This window comes from Crotalus tigris, unplaced genomic scaffold (genome assembly GCF_016545835.1).
Source record: "Crotalus tigris isolate CLP2741 ecotype Arizona unplaced genomic scaffold, ASM1654583v1 scf7180000024366.1712601, whole genome shotgun sequence".
Lineage (NCBI taxonomy): Eukaryota > Metazoa > Chordata > Lepidosauria > Squamata > Viperidae > Crotalus > Crotalus tigris.
Window position 1 is genome coordinate 345,487 of NW_024100534.1, and position 17,278 is coordinate 362,764.

A 17,278-nucleotide genomic window follows, 5' to 3' on the forward strand; every position below is an offset into this window, starting at 1 on the left:
AAAATGGACCAGGTTTTTAAATCTCATATTATAAGAATTTCTTTGCTTAGGGTATGGAGGAAATATTATAGAAGTGATTTTAAAATACCATTATGGTCCATACCTTGGCATGCGATAGAGGGAATAAAGAAAGGAGTCAAGATGGATACGGTTTCTTATATACAATTACTTAGATGGGATGGTCAAAATTGGCAGTTAAAATCTTTGGAAGATTTAACACATGAAAATTTTACTTATTCATGGTTTCAATATAGACAAATAGTGGATAGATGGAAGACGGATTGTAATATGGGATGGCTTAGAGAAGATGAAAATCTCATCAAACAAGTAAGGGATCAAAGACCAACCCATATCAAGAGGGTTTATGGGGTTTTAGTGGAAATGGATTCAGAATCTGAATTAATTAAAGATTGTATGATTAAATGGGCACAAAATATCGGTGAATCAATTTCACTGGATACTTGGGAACTTATTTGGGTGAGGAATGTTAAATTCACACAAGCACAGAACTTAAGAGAGAATTTTTATAAAATGTTTTATAGATGGCACCTTGATCCAAAGAAAATGTCCATTATGTACCCTGATCTACAGCCTAAATGTTGGAGATGTGGTTGTTTGGACGCTACTTATTTTCATATTTGGTGGTCGTGTAAAAGTATAAAAGCCTTTTGGATTAAGATGTGGTGGAATATTCAAAGAATTTTTAGAAGGAGGGTAAAATTTACCCCACAATTATTTTTATTAGGTATTATTACTGACTGTGATGCTAAGGAAGTTATACTGATGCTAAATTTGATCACAGCCGCTAGGCTGTTAGTTGGACAATATTGGAAGAAGGATTCTTTGCCTACTTTACAAGAGTGGTTTTATAAAGTTTCGTATTTGGCAGAAATGGCAAAGATTACGGCTTTTTTAAAGGAGCAATCTCAAGAGAAATTTTTTGTTGTATGGGAAAAATGGATAAATTTTATTTAACACAATTTGAATATGGAAAAATATTATTTAGCTTTTTCATAATTTGTATTGATTGCTTTTTTTTCTCTTTTTCTTTTGTTTCCGTCTTATGAACTTTTTTTATTTTTTTTTATTTTTTTCCTTCTTTTTCTCTCTCTTTCCTTTTTCTTTTTTCTCTCTTTTTTAAGTATTTTTTCTTCTTTTTTTTCTTAATGCTTATATCATATATATATTATTATTAATTATTTTATAAGTTGTAAATGTTGTTTAAGTTTTTTTAAAAAAAAAAATTAAATAAGCCTATATTCAGTTCTGGGAAGTTCGGGGAGGGGGGAGGGAGGGGTGGGTTTGGGAGGGATTGGGTGAGGGTTGTTGTTTATTTGTAAAACTTTTAAAAAATTTTCAATAAAAAAAAAGAAGTAAATCGAATAAAGTGTCTTTATGTGAGGCTTTTGTCTTTCCATGTTTCTTGAAAATGTTTTTCTCTTTCTCCTTCTTTGCTTCTGTTATCACTTCCTTTCTCTCTGATGTTTTCAACATCTCTATATCCCATTTTATCCAATCTGTTTTTTTGTCCTCAGATTTGTTTTGCAGTCTTAAGGGATGAATTGGTTTTTCCATTTCTTTTAAATGTTTCCCCACTAGGATTAAATTATGTTTTCTTGCTTTGTTAAATTCCGTCTTTGAGTTTCTACTTTCAGTTTTATGTCCACTTATTTGTTTTGTCTGCTCCTTCTCTGTTGTTGTTTCCTGTAAATTTTTTTGTTGTAAAGTTAACTTAGAGATAGATTGATTTGTATTTTCAAAATTATTTTGGATTTCTTTGTGATTTGAACTCAGTGTTATTTGAATTAATTGCAGTATACTATATATCTCCCCCTAAGAATTTATGTTTTCTTGGTGTGCTCTGTCTATATGTCTCTGATCCATGATGGCCAAAAGTTGGAGTTTTCCTTCTTATCTGCAAATTGCTTTAGAGTCCCGGTTAAATAGATATTTGTAATCCAAAGAGTTAAAAAAAGTTTTTTTTCTAAAATTTATAATTCTCTCTTTGTCTACAGCCCATATTGTTGTCTTTTTTGTCACAGCTGTTCTTTATTATTAAAGCTTTGAAGGTCACAAACACAGATTAGCTTTTCCCAGGTTTTGGCAAGTTCTCTATGGAAATCATAGCTGTCCTAATCTTCATCCACCACTAGGTGTTAACATCTATTTAGTTTTCAATATGAACAATGGTCTTTAAAATGAAAGTCTTAACCATTCAACAATTTTAAACTTGTCCAAAGTTAAATTTTAGCTTTCAAGGTTATAAATTTATTTCACTACCATATATTTTGATCCTCCATAGAAATTTTAATTTGCCGCTTCCATTAGTATAAGGATGGGGTGAAAATCCCCCTCCTTCACTTTCAGAGGTATTTTGCTTCTTGGGGATCTTTTCCAGGAAATTAAGTGTAGAATAGAAAAGGGAAAATCAGATTCCTCACCCAGTTTCAAGCATGCTGTTTATTGTAGTGCTGGTTAGTTCTTTTGGACTCCGGTTGCAAGTAGTTTGGGCTGATCAATGAAATACAGCCTTTCTCCTGTTGGGTTAGAAGGCTTTCCCCAAGACAAACGGAATGACTGCCATCATTCCAGAGTCACTGAGGCACCCTTATTTCTTCGCTGCCTTTCCAGGGTGGTTTGGACCCATTAGAGTCTCCAGGCAGGATGACAGTTGGGCGCGGGGGTGCAGCAATCCACAAGCCCACAACCAGTCACTACCGTACAGGACCGGAAGTCCATTTTTCTTTCTTCATTAGGAGTAGGCAACATATGTACATAAAGACACAACATTCAGCTCAGTCACACTTTTATTCAGCCAAGGGCTTCAACAGAATAGATGATATTCAGCAAAATATGTTTGTTTTGTACCACTTAGGCCATTTAGTGGAAGAGGTTGTTCCCTTGCAAAAATAAAGTAAGACCTGCTGTTCACTGTTTTTCAGCTCAGCCAAAAAATGTTTCATCTTGAGATGCATTGGTTGACATGACAAACATGCATTTGCCTCTGTCCCCAGCTGATCCTACAGCTTTCTATGTGGAATAAATACCTTTAAAAATCAAAATTTTTGTTAGCAGACTATAGCCATATTCAAGTCCCAAAATGCGTAACTGTAAGAATTTATAGTTTGGCTTATTTATCTAATTTACCCCAGTCTGTAAATTTGTAAATCTTCAACTGCCACTGAAATGGACATCTTGCCCGATAAGTGAATCAAAATCGGGAGAGAAGTTGAATCCAAATTGAAAAATACTGTTCAATTTCTCATGCTCGAGCTTTGTACTGAAAAGTACAACCTCCTTGGATGAACAATATTATACATTAACAGTGCATTTAAATAGCAGCCTTTAAGCACAGAACCGTATCTGTGTGCTTGTAGGTGTGAATGTGTATGATGATTTTGTTTTAAAAGTGAACAGTGCATGTGTGCCCAGATCAAAATAATTGAAGTTCCATAATGCTGGGGAGGGGGGGAGGGAGGAAAGAGAGAGGAGTTTCTTCTTCATGAAAGCATGATAAATAATTAATCAATGCAACCATGTGGCAGCTTGAAATGCAAATGTGATGGATGAAGATACAGCGCTTGCCATCAAGAAGAAAATGATGTGACTAAAATATACAACCTGTTCTACCTGCTGATTAGAAAAAGCTTGGACATGGGGGTAAAACAGAGCCAGACAAGAGCCTCCTTGACCACCCCTAATACCTGCCTTTGACCTGCCATTTGCTTTCATCTCCTGTCCCGAAACAACTCTTGCTTTAAAAAATGATGAAAGGAGAAATTACTGTACGAAGGAAAAAAGAGAACACAATCTGAAGAAAATTTCCTTCTAGGTTGCAGGCTGCTGGAGAAAAGTCTCTCTTTAAAGCCTCTTTTCCTTTTTTGGGTCCTTCATTATTATTAATTTGCAGCCTTTTCCTTGCTACCCACATTCTCTAGAATCATTCCCACAAATAGTTTCATGACTCAGGGGGTGACAACATCAACTTTCGAAAGAACAAAGGCAGGAGGATGGCACCCGGTGTGCACATAGTTAAGCAAGGGAGAAGTATTTTTTACTTATCAAACTTAGCTATCAGCAGGATCTTTTTATACAGCAGGTATGAAGGGGAATTAAGCTAGTAAGGCATTGATCTGCACTGCAGAGACATAAAGTTTAAAGCTCAGATCTTCCACAACACAGTTTGCTTGGAAGAGTCTATTGGAGTAGGAAGAACAATCTCAAGATGGGCTGAATGGGAAGGCACTGAGTCAATGTGTTCTCCCAAAGCTGCTGAAGCTGATTGAGTCTTGGCAGCCTCCATTAGAAATGTTTATTGACTAGTTGAGGGCAGGAATGTTTAAGGGCAACCCTGGCCATTCATGAAGATTCATAAGTTCACAGGGACTGATTTGTACTGCTAGTTCTTGAATACCTGAATGATCAGCGGCAGTTTACAAGGCTAGTTCCTAATCTCTTCTGAATATAGTGGATATGTATTTTACTTGGTCATCTTCTAACAGGAGTGGAGAAATGGTGCCCTCCAAGTATTGCCGAATTACAATCTGTACTACTAGCTACACTAAAGGGGCTTACTGGAAATGGTGGGTTAGCAACATCTGAATGAACACAGGTTGTCCATTGTCTGCTTGTAGTGCATGCAGTTCTAATCTATTTAATATCAAGAATTATTAGAATAATAGAATAAAAGACTTGGAAGGGACCTTGGAGATTTTCTAGTCCTATCCCCTCCTATACCATTTCAGGCAAATGGCTGTCCAATCTCTTCTTAAAAACCGGCAGTGTTGGAGCACTCACAATTTCTGAATGCAAGCTGTTCTATTGATGAATTGTTCTAACTGTCCAGAAATTTCTCCTTATTTCTACATTGGTTCTTTCGCTGATTAGTTTCCATCTATTGCTTTTTGTTTTGCCTTCAGTCTAGAGAGGTGACAAAAACTGTTATTTGTTCATTCATATATCACCAAGATTTACATGAAGATATGATATTCTGTAGCAAAGATGTATAATGTTTGTAAAATCTGAAAGAAGACAAATGTTTTTTTACAGAAATGTATTTACTTTCACCCATTACTGATGCTATGTATAATATATCACATTTTACTGTGACAAAGTATCTCTACATCCAAAATATGACCTCTTACAAAATCAGATATACAAATATTCTTTAAGGATAACAAAATGTACAGATAAGACTTTTCATACAATATCAGAATAAGATTCCTTTACTCTTTCTTGTAGTGCCTACAACTGTATTTTTAAAAAAAATAGGTTATGGCATATTATATTTTTTGTGTTTTGACAATTAATTCCTCCCACTAAAATAAAGTACATGATGGAAGTAAAAAATCCAAACTTCCATGGTTTTGATGTTGAAGTTTCTCCCATTACATTGCAATAAAATATTTAAAACTACAACATTGAATACAGCTATTTCTGTAAAAAAAAATATTAAGTGAGCCTTTCTACTTCAAAATTAGTTTAATCTAATTTAATCTAAATAAAATGTGCGGAACCACCATACACAACTTTGAACTGAACCTACAATACCTGGAAGTCGTGTTCTCTAATATGGAACCATGTGTCTGGCCTTGGTCAAACAACAGCCAGCATTGGAATTCTGGGAATTGAAATCCATACCTCTTAAAGTTGTTGAGGTTGAAAAAGACTGGTGTAAATGATACCAAGAATGGTTACAAATGGTTCAAATGAAATCAAGAAATAAATGAGCATGTAAAATGATAGAAAAGTTTGGTTCAATATAGACAAAACTTATAGTTGCACTTTTCAAAAGCCCATGAAAAGCATAAAATACTGAAAAATAAAGGAGCAGAACTGCTGACAGTAATATCAGACTCAGAAAATGAGATTGATCCACTAATATTTCATCTAACAAAATGTACATTGAGAGTTGATGTTTTTCTCCCTTTCTTCAACTGTGTATTTATACACTAATAAATGTACCATCTTTTCCTTTTTGACTTTTATGAGGAATATATATGTATAATATATGTGTATACACATACACTCACTCACACAGAGAGACACATACACAATATATAATGTGGCATTTTTGTCCACCTCTCGAGTCCTTCCCAAGGACCGAAGATGTGGATGTTTGATGGGCTTAAAGATATCATGGCACGGTGTAAGTTATTCCAAACAAAGCTGTCTTTTGCAATTGACTGATGGTGATTTTTATTAATGCCAATGGTGTTCAAGTGGTGCTCCAATTGTTTTGGGAATGCACTCAAGGCAGCTCTTAGTATTGGTACTACCTTTGCTTTCTTTTGCCACAGTCATTCTATTTCTACTTGCAGGTCTTTGTATTATCTTCTCCAGTTCTTTCTTTTCTATTCTGCTGTCTCCAAGTCCTGCCACATCTACCATCCAGACTTTTTTATTTTTCTTATCAACAATTGTTAAGTCTGGGGTGTTATGTGGCAGGTGCTGTTGGTTTGAATTGATGTCACAGACCATTTTAAGTACTTCATTTTCTATTACTTTTATTATCATGGTTATTATGGTTTGTCACACAGTCATCCAAATGTTTAGACTGGATTTGGCACTTTTACCCACCTTCCCAAGGTACCTGGGATAGGCAGATATTATTGTTTGATGGTGTTAAAGGTATTGGCGCAAATTATAAGCTGTTCCAAATAAAGCTGCCAATTATTATTTCCTTACTATTATTTTCTTCAAGGCCATCAAAGCAGAGGCTCAATAGGGTTGGAAGAAATAAGACACTGGATTTTTATTTCAATTTTTCTGAGTGTGTATTAGATACCAGGTTCATATCCTTCAGGACTGTTAATTGCATTGGGATATTTGTAGAACTCAGAGAGTACAAACTCCTGATCACTCTGAATTAAAAGTTAAAATATCTGTTTGCAGATATAGTTTAAAATCATGTAGCAAGAAGCAAGTTTTATTCTACTAGAGAACAAACCACAACCTTGTTATATTTAGTAAACTCAATATTTGGTAAAATAAGGATTATTGGATGTAGTAAATTATACTGATTGCATGAAATTTAAATATTGGTTCTGACTTTACTATCACAAAGTGATTTATGAATGGATCACAGAATCACATCCTAAAATGTTTACATTTCAGTAGTTTATCAAGACCTTTCTATGTAGTTTCTATTGCAATAATAAAGTACTTCATTCATTAATCACGTAATATTTTATTCCCAAAATAGTTTTAAATTTTATTTACTTTTAAGTATTGTATATTTTATTATTCTACCACTGGTTTGTGTTTGTGTTTGATCAATTTTATTTCAACTGATTTATCAATGTGTGTGTGTGTGTGTGTGTGTGTGTGTGCATGCGTGCGTGCGGACTCGTGTATTTGTCTGAGCCTTGTAATCTTCTCACAAAACCAAGTACTGGTCAGCAATCTTAAAAGAGATGTTTGTTGATTAAATATCCATTTCTGCTTTTTTATGTAGGTTATCACACACATCAAGATTTGGCAATGACAATGATCACTCTAGCTCTCTTCCCTGTTGTTTTGTCCACATTTAGAAGCAAATGAATTCCAGCTAGTCATCTCAGAGATTCCACTGATACTTCACATCTCATCTGTTCAAAGAAAATCACCATATATATCTGTCTGGAAAAAAGAGATAGGATAAAGACACTTTTAAAAGAGTATCTTTTACTAATAAACTAGTGGAGCTTCTTCTCAGACTCCACTGGTTTATTAGACCAGTCTATACTTAAGTACATATAATGCAATTTAAAACACTTAAAAAGCCAAACCATTTTACTTTTTTGTGGAAATATATAGCCATGGCATCATGTGAACTGTAATTTTATTGCAATACTATAAAAATAACATGTCAGTGTAAAGATCTTTGGAATAGGGAAAACTGCTTTGATTGAAAATTAGTACCTGTTTCTATAACACTGTGTTTCACAAGTTTTATCAGTTTTTTTCATTGTTATTTTGCTGTAGCCCTAGGTATCAAATGACGACTTTTAGGTCTCAACAGTCAACCTCTTTAAGCTACTGAAAAGCCATGTTACTGTAGTTTTGTAGCTTTCTTCCTTCCTTCCTTCCTCCCTTCCTTCCTTCCTTCCTTCCTTCCTTCCTTTCTTTCTTTCTTTCTTTCTTTTATTTAATCTTTCTGAAGGAGGATGTTTTGCTTTGCAGGGAGATTTCAATGTGTGTTGTTGCAAAACAATCTGCACTGCCAAAAACAACAAGATAAAAAGATTTTCTGTATTTCTCAAGGAGAACCTCAAAGGTTTGAAAACATTTCTTTTTTAAAATGTTGTTACTTTATTTTGACATTGATTATAGAGTTTGACATGCATTTGTACCCTCACTATTATGGCAACTGTATTTAATGAGTTGAAAAGATCAGTTAAAATATCCTACAAGCCAGTTCACCCATGTCAACTAAAGACAAAAGAGAAGACAACGTGAATAGGAGGAAAATAAACCCAAGCTGAGTAGTTCATGTATCTGAAATATGATGAGAAACTGATGTCCTCCATTATACTTGGACTCTTTCAAAGTACTATTTTGGTCACATAGGATTTAAGCCTTTACCTGAGTCAAGCCTGAATGTGAGCTTATTAAACTGTATTTTCTTAGCTTCATGTCGTAATAATAGGTCACTGTTACAGATGGTTTATAGCAGTTCCCCTGGAATTAAAAAAGAAAAGAAAAGAAAAAGAGAAATCAGACTCTGTCTTTTCTATAAAACTAAACACCAAGACATTTCTGAATATTTATTTGATTGGTTGTTCATTAGATCACAATCTTGGCTTGAGGCAATGTATGATTTTATAGCCTTTTATCTCATAATAAATTGGGAAGGGAGGGAGGTTCATCTTAGGAAATTCTGATCATTCCAAGAGATCTCATAATGAAATGGGACCACAAACATCAATCCATCCACCCCTACCTTGAAGCTTCAACCAAACTTTCTGGATTTGATGTTTCCTCTAGCCAGCATAGTTTTTGCAAGATATAGTGCAGCAAATTCTGAAGTTGGGGAAATTTTCTTTAGCCAGTGCCCCATGGTAGTTTCATTTTTCTCATTCCCTTGGTTAAGGATGCAGGGAATAAAAAAAAATCAAGATAGGAACTGTACCTGCACAATGGAAGCCCTATTCCTCTCTTTTGTGTTGCACCCACAAGTCACATGTATTTATTTATTAGATTTATATGCCCCCACATCTCACTCTGCAAAGCAACTCTGGGCAGCTTACATTTAAAATAATAAATATAAAAAACATTATCCTATAAAAGAGGATTGATCCTGCAATCTTAATTTTTTTATTCCTCCCTATGGGCTATGACCATTAGAAATTGAATATTTGGGGTTTTACCCTAAGAAGCCCCTGTCTATAAATCATAATGGCAACTGTGTTTTTTCCCAAGCTTGCAAATCTGCTTTGAATGTTTTTCCTGGGTTTTCTCTCCAGCAAATCAAAATAGTTGTGCATACGCCTATTTGCAAATACAACTGGGAAGATCTTCTGAAGTAGCCATAGAGGAAAATGGCATGGCTATTAGAAGAAAGACTAATCACATGCACACTGCTGGATTCCACTTTCAGTGGATTTGCGTGATCCTAACCTTCTATGCAAAACAGCGGATATTTATATCAGAAAGTCTAAGGGCTGGATTCCCAATGTGGCAGCCAAGATGCCAGTGTTCCCACAGATGCTACCATTGCTCTACTCCCAGTTTCCTGCTCCAAATAACTTTTTTACAATTTTAAATTTCATTAACTTGTAACTGTCATTAACATTTAACTTTCATTATTTTTTAAATGGGAAGTTGGCATACCAATGGGATTGGTCCGCTCTACCCATGTCAGCAGAGGAGTGATGTTGCAGGTCCCATTCAGTCCAGGCCAAGAGCCTTCTCTGCCATTACTCCTGCCCTTTGGAACATCTTGCCCCTGGAGTGAGGTCAGCTCCAGCCCTTCTGACCTTCTGCAAGAGTTTAAAGACCTGGCTCTGCCAATTGGCTTGGGGCTCTAATAGAGGGGCTTCCTGTTGGGGCTGGTTCAGTGATAGGGTTCAGCCAGTTCACACTTGTTTGGTAGAACTGTTACCTATTTTCTCTTGAGTTCGGTGAACCAGTTGTTAAAATGGCACTTGAAAAAAGTGGAGTTTGTGTGCACACCTGCCTCGCAATCACCCTGTGTCCACCATGCTCTCCACAGTGCACTGCAGCTGGTCCGAGGTGTGGAGAGCATGGCTGATGGGTGAGTGTGTAGCAGGCACACACGCACACACTCCTCTATTTCAGGTGTGCTTCAGTGCCTGGCCAGCCACCTCAGGTCAGCTACAGTGCACCATGGAGAGCATGGCGGACATTTATTTATTTATTTATTTATTTATTTATTTATTTATTTATGAGACTTATATACCGCTTTAAGTGCAAGCACTCTCTAAGCGGTGTACACCAGTAAGCAATGTGTGTGTATATATATATATATATATATATATATATATATATATATATACATATTTACCCCCAACAATCTGGGTCCTCATTTTACCTACCTCGGAAGGGTGGAAGGCTGAGTCAACCTTGAGCCGGTGAGATTTGAACCGCTGACCTGCTGAACACAGTCAGCTAAAGTGGCCTGCAGTACTGCACTCTAACGTGGCAGGTGCACACACAAACTCTGCTTTTTTGGGTGCCCTCCCAAGAGGTGGCATGGTGATTGGTTGGTGGATGCACCACGAATGGGGATTTCACTATCCCCCAAACCCTGCCACTGCAACTCCCCCATTTTAGCCATGGAGAGCATGGCCAACACAGGGCGTGCATGTGGCAGGCAGGCACATGGACTGCACTGCTTTTGGCACCTCTTCTCACTTGGGCACTTTTCCTCTTTCTTCTCCCTGCTCCTCTTTCTCTCATGCTGGCTGCTCCACTTCCAGTCTCTCCACTGCAGCCCAGAGTCCACTTTGGCAAACTTCTTTTGTTTGTGGAACAAGATTAGTATAGAAATGCTTTGGGAAGGGAGGGCATCAGGGCAGTGGTGGGTGGGGCAAGCTGTCCAGCTCTGATGTGTTCCTCGGTGCTGTGGGCAGTCCCACAAACAAAAGAAGTTTATGGGGCTTCTGGTTTTGCACAGTAGCACAGCAGCCAAGGGATCATGGGGCTCCTCACCCTACAGCTAATTTCTGCCTGCTAGGGGACCCTAAATTGACCTGAAGTTGCCCCATAGAGTCAACAAAGAAGGAAGAAAGTCCCGGCGATTGCAGAGAGATGGCAGTCGATCCAATCGGTTTGGGAAAAGCCCTCCAGAAACCAGCAGGAGAAAGACTAGCTTAACTTCAGAGTCTCGCCCAAGCTACAAGCAGCCGAAGCCCAAAAGCACTACTTTAAGCTGACTGTAAACAACATGTTTGGAACTGGGTAAGAACAGTGATTCTTCTACTGCAAAATTGATTTCCTGGAAAAAAAGAAAAGAAAAACCCCAAGAAGCAAAAAGCCTCCAAAGGTGAAAGGGGGGGGGTCTTTGCCCCACCCTCCTACAGATAGAAGCAGTGAATTAAACTTTTCAGGGGGAATAGAAATATACTGAAATGAAATGAATGTAAGATTTAATTTGGATAAGTTTGAAATTGGTGGAATCTGTTAAGACTTTCCCTTTAAATCATGAAAATAGAAGTAAACAATTGTCTATTACTGTCTGGTGCTGACATCTAGAGGTGGATGAAAATATACAACAGTAGTTATTACAGGGACTGGCAAAGCTTAGGAAAAGAAAATTTGGTTTTGGTGACTTTCAATGTCTTAATAACAGAAAAGAGCTGTGACAAAAAAGAAAGAAAACATTTTGGGCTATCTACAAAGTGAGAATTATAAACTCAAAAAAAAAAAAAAGAAAAAAGAATTGACCTTTCTGGATTATAAATACCAACTCAACTGTGACTCTAAAGCTGTCTGCAGAGAAAGGAAAAACCTGATTTTTAGCTATCATGGAAAACCAGAGATCTGCAGAAAGAATATACCAAGAAAAAACAAATATTTTCCAGAAGGAGATCTATGCTACATTGCAACTAATCCAAATAACAATGATCTCAAACCATGCAGAAATTAAAAATAACTTTGAAAATATAAATGAACACATCTCCAATTTAATTTTACAACCCAAAAATTCTCAGAAAATAAAAATAGAGAGCGAGCAGAAAAAAACAGACAACTCAATACGAAACAGAAGAGAGAGATTCCAAGATGGAACTGAACAATAGAAGAAAGTATGACTTAACCCAGATGGAAAAAGACTTACAGGAAATACTGTACATGGAAAGGGTAACCTATACCTAAGATTACAAAATAAGTTTGAGAACAAGAAAAAAGATTTGACAAAATGGTTTCTGCCAGGAGAACTATGAGAACTTGAGAGGAAAACATTGATAAATAAAATCAAGAAAGGAAGGAAGGAAGGAAGGAAGGAAGGAAGGAAGGAAGGAAGGAAGGAAGGAAGGGAAGGGAAAGGAAAAGAAAGGAAAGGAAAGGAAAGGAAAGGAAAGGAAAGGATTCTCAATGAATACAAAGGGGTGAAACTTTCCTATAAAAACATCTTACCTGTTTTGCCTTTTGTACTTGCAACAACACTTTTAAAATTATGGAAAGATTCTTTGATTCAGCAAAGCATATTGATCAGAAAAGATATTTGGCAAAAAAAAAAAAAGGCTAAAGTGAGAATTAAGAAATTAGATGATGGCATTTACCAGAGGAAATATTTAAAAATTAAACATCTGTTTGAATATGGTTAAAGGAATAGAAAGATTTTGAATATAAATGAAGATTAGTTTAAGAGGGATGAATCCCTCAAGTAACATAGTATTTTTTCTTTCTTTTTTCCTTTGTGTTTTGTTTTTTGACATGAGTAATATAAAAACATTAGGATGGTTCATATAAAAGAAATGTTTTCTCTGTTTTTTTAAGATATGAGAATTGTAGAAGTGTTGGGATGGCCTGTATGAGAAAAAAGACTTAAATACTTAAGTGTAACTAATTTTGAGAAAATCTTAACCAATAAGAATGCTTTGAATATTGTGGGGGAAACAAATTTTAATAAGAATTCTGTAAACAGGATCTAAGACGAAGAATTAGAAAAAAAGCTTTATACTGATGTGGTTATTATTTGCAGAAACATGAGAAGAATGTCTATATTTGTCATTTATTTCAATAATAACTGTATTAATTTAAAGTTGGCAAAAGAGTATTATTGGAAGAAGAGAAAATCAAGCAAAGCTAATATGGAGTACAGAATTATAGAAATTAATTGTTATTGATTGTTTTTAATACTAGCCCAGACAACATGCTGTTTACCAAATATTAAGGTGATTATATTAAAAATCAATAAACATATTTATAAAAAAACAAGTTTGTGGGACAAAAAAATAGTTCAATCAATCAATTCCAACTTTGCAAGATCTTTTTTTTCACGAGAAGTGGGAATTGATTGGTTGAACTTTTTTTAAAAATCACACAAATTACTTTTGTTTGTGGGGCTGTACAGGGTGGTGGAGGAAGTGACAGAAAAGCTGGAAAAGTTAGAAAATAAATGATTTGGGAAGCAAGGGCATCTGGGCAGTGGCGGGTGAGGCAAGCTCTCCAGCTCCATGATGACAGAGAAAAGCAATGGAGCTGGAAAGCAGGCTGTGTGGGCAGAGCTGCAAAGGCGGCTCAGAAGGGGAGTGAAAGGGAAGAGGGTGGGTGGGCATGTGAGAGGGGATCTGTCCCATGCCAACCCACTTGTTTTGCAGCAGCTTTTGGTCAAGCCACATTGCACCTGCCAATGCCGCTGCCATGAGGCTTGGCAGATCCCCCTGAGTGGCCATGATCCCCCCTCTCCAGCCAGCCACCATAGCCCGACCTACTCCACGTCTGGCCAGCCGGCTGGCACAATACCTCACCACTCTTCTCCTCATTGTCCTCCCCACTCAAGCAGCTGCCAGCAGCCTGGGTGCTTTGGCTCTATCCAAGTTGAAGAAAGCGGAGGCGCAATAGCAGGATTGCTCTCGAACAATAAGACCCAGGTGTGCTGCTCGCTTGTGTGCACCCACCTTATTGAGAGCAATCCCTCTTCTGTGCCTCTGTTTTCTTCAACTCGAACAGACCTGAGGCACCCAAGCCACTGACAGCCGCTTGAGTGGGGAGGACAAGGTTTGCTGCTGCTGCTGGGACATACCTGGGCTATGCTCTGCCGCTGGCTCCCAACTTCACCTTCACTTCTGGGGGAAGCAGTGAAGTGCTCCATCCGGGGGGCTGCGTGAAATCACGGTGGCAGCAGAGCTCTCCATCCTGGGGGAGGGGAAGTGGCATAGCGCTCCATGTGTGGGGGGGGGGGAATTCTGCAGAGAATCGGTTGTTAAATTAATTTAATCCCAACACTGGACTGGTTGATAGATTAATAACAGATCTCACCTCTGCCCCTGCTCATTCTACTCCCTCCTCTCTCATCTTTTAGCTAGGGTTGAATATTTGTACTTTTATAGTATTTTATTTCTATTGTGTATAGTTTTATCTTTTTAACTTTGCAACCCAGATGTAGGAAATGACCAGGTTGAGCCCAAGGGAGAGGTCAAATGCATCATAAGTCTTGAATTCCTTCATGCCCACAACAAAGTTAAATCCAACCCACCTTGAATTCCATTGATTCTTATCTACCACCTATTAGATTTAACCGTTAGTAGTTCTTGTAGAGAGCATAAGCTTATAATAAATTTTCATATTCATTTGAACTGCCTGGATTTCCTGATTTTTCTGTGCTTGACAACAGAATTGCCCTATAATAAGATGGGCAGCCAATAAATTTAATAAATAATAATAATACTACAAAGTAAAGCATCAGCCCCACTTTCAACAATCTCCATATAGGCCTTGTCAGGTTTTATAGAAAGTATACATCATAGAAGATTGTCATCCAATATGTTCTTTGGAAGTGTGCTTTCCTACTTGGACAAACTTAAGGAAAAATGTAAGGCAGTGTTCCTTATGTCATTTTGTAAATGAGTGAGTTCCTAGCCATTTTATAAGATCATTCATGCATTATCAAAATGACAAATGAGCTCATCAGTCACTCTGCCTATCACCCAGAGCAATGGTTCTCAATTTTTGCAACCTGAAAATGTGTAGGCTTCAACTCCCAGAATTCCCCAGCTAACTATGGGAAATTCTGGAAGTTGAAATGCACATATCTTCAAGTTGCCATGGTTGAGAAACACTGACCTAGAAAGACTGAAACTATCCATTGCATATTTGGTTACTACATTGTGCAATTAAGGCCACTACTGATAATACAAGCAATACTGATAACTGGAACTAAATCAAACAGGTGGCTATCAAATATAGATTAATAAATGTTACTAGTTAGTTAAGTGGTCTCTATGCGACTGTTGCCACTTGGTCTTGAATGAAGATGATCCTTCAAAAAATAATGCATTTCTATTGAGAATTAAAGACCCATTCAATGTTTTATCTGGGAGCTACATTATCACAATGCTCCAATGTAAGTTTAGCCCTGGACAGAAATCCAGGTATGACAGAAAAAGCACAGCCAAGTTCCATTAGCATATTAGTGTTCACAATTATCCAAACACCGGTTAACATCACTCAGTGGCTTCAAATCCATGCTAAATAAGAATGATTAAGTGCAATCTTTTAGGACTAGAGTCAGAAAGGGAAGATCTGAACCCAAATGTAAAGGATCCAGGTAGTCTATATTATGTAACAACAGATGAAGCTGTTTATCTACTATCTTGTCAAAATAAAGAGACAGTTAATTCCATCTGCTTCTACAAGCTAGCTTTCACTGATTTTGATGATGATGATGATTGTTTTTTATTGTTATTGACTCTTAGTGAGCACATAGAGAGATAGACAGGGTATACTACTATTCTCATAACTCCCGGCCTGCATGGGAAATTGCTCTTATTTAGGGATATGAATAGTTAATTCATCAAATCATCTGAAGCCTGCAGGTTATGTAAGAGCTCACCAGTGCATTTTCACCAATATTATAAATTCCATCTAAGTCAGCATGGGAAGCATATCCCCTTTTTTCTAAAATCAAAGCTGTGCCTTCAGATGTTCTCTGATGGCTTCTAGTTTCTCATCCCTTTGTACAAGAGATCTAAGTCTATCATTCCCTCTCATGTCTCCATATGATACAGTTTTCCACAAATTTTTCCTTCGGTCATGAAATGACAGCAAAAATGGATTGTCATGCTGGACAATTACAATTTACTCTGGGGGAGTAGAACTCCTCTGGGTGTCTTGAAGTCTTACTGTAAGTTATATTTACTTAATTTATGCCTCTACAGACAAATAATTAGGTCAGCAATTAATTTTAAAATGCAAATGGACTGCATGCTTTCATCTTTTGAGAAGCATGTACCCTTTGTCTTTCATTCATTCTTGCATTAAAGTCTTAATGGGTTTAGTTTAGTCAAGGAAGAAAATTATACTTTCTAATGCTTTGTTTACTTGATTGAGTTGGACTTTTTAAAATTAAATATTGACAGCAAATGTTTGTTCAGATCATGTGAATTAGAATTTAATGAAATAAAAGAACATAACCCTATAGTGCTGTTAAATTTGATTTTTAAAGAAATTTATTTTGCTTATAAAATATTTATTGACCTTAATTGGCCAGATACATGTACACAACACAGTCCTTGCAGCAGACTGTCAATTTTTGAACAGTTTTTCTAAAAATCAAATGAGAGATGTTCAGTATAAAAAAACCCATTAGATAGCACTATTGCCTATCATAGTTTTGTAGCTTTATAATATCCCGTACTCTAATATGAAAAACTATCACACACATATATATGGACTAAACTAAAGTATATAATGTAATAAAATTAAGTAGATATGCAGTAAAATTATTTAAATTATTATAAGATTATTATGCGATGTTCTCTTTCCTTTTACAGCAATACAAATTGATTGTTTGCAAAAGTGACAACTTTGCCTTCCTAGGAACCAGTTCAGAGCTTCAAATCAGCCCTAAAATTGGCCTTTCAAGTTAGCATAAAGATGTTCTTACAAGCAGCAGTTCTATATTCTGGAGTGGGAGTTGGCTGGCACATAATGTTAATAAATTATCTGCTCACAACAATGCAAAGCCACAACTGCCAGTTCTTTATCTACTGTTGGCCTTCATACCCATAAGGTTTTTCCCAATAACTTATTATTATTATTATTATTATTATTATTATTATTATTATTATTATTATTATTATTATTATCAATCATCGCACAGTCAGCCAGA

The 17,278-nt window shown here is 36.5% G+C and overlaps 1 long non-coding RNA gene across 1 annotated transcript in view; it reads right to left on the reverse strand.

Annotated features, from left to right (window-relative positions):
• Positions 1-4,883: 4,883 nt before the first annotated feature.
• Positions 4,884-17,278, reverse strand: part of LOC120301042 — a 28,247-nt gene continuing 15,852 nt past the window's right edge. Inside the window, exons 3-4 of the long non-coding RNA XR_005554807.1 lie at positions 8,566-8,661; positions 4,884-7,620 (exon numbers count right to left, since the gene is read on the reverse strand). This is a non-coding gene — a long non-coding RNA (uncharacterized LOC120301042). The remainder of the gene's footprint in view (positions 7,621-8,565; positions 8,662-17,278) is intronic.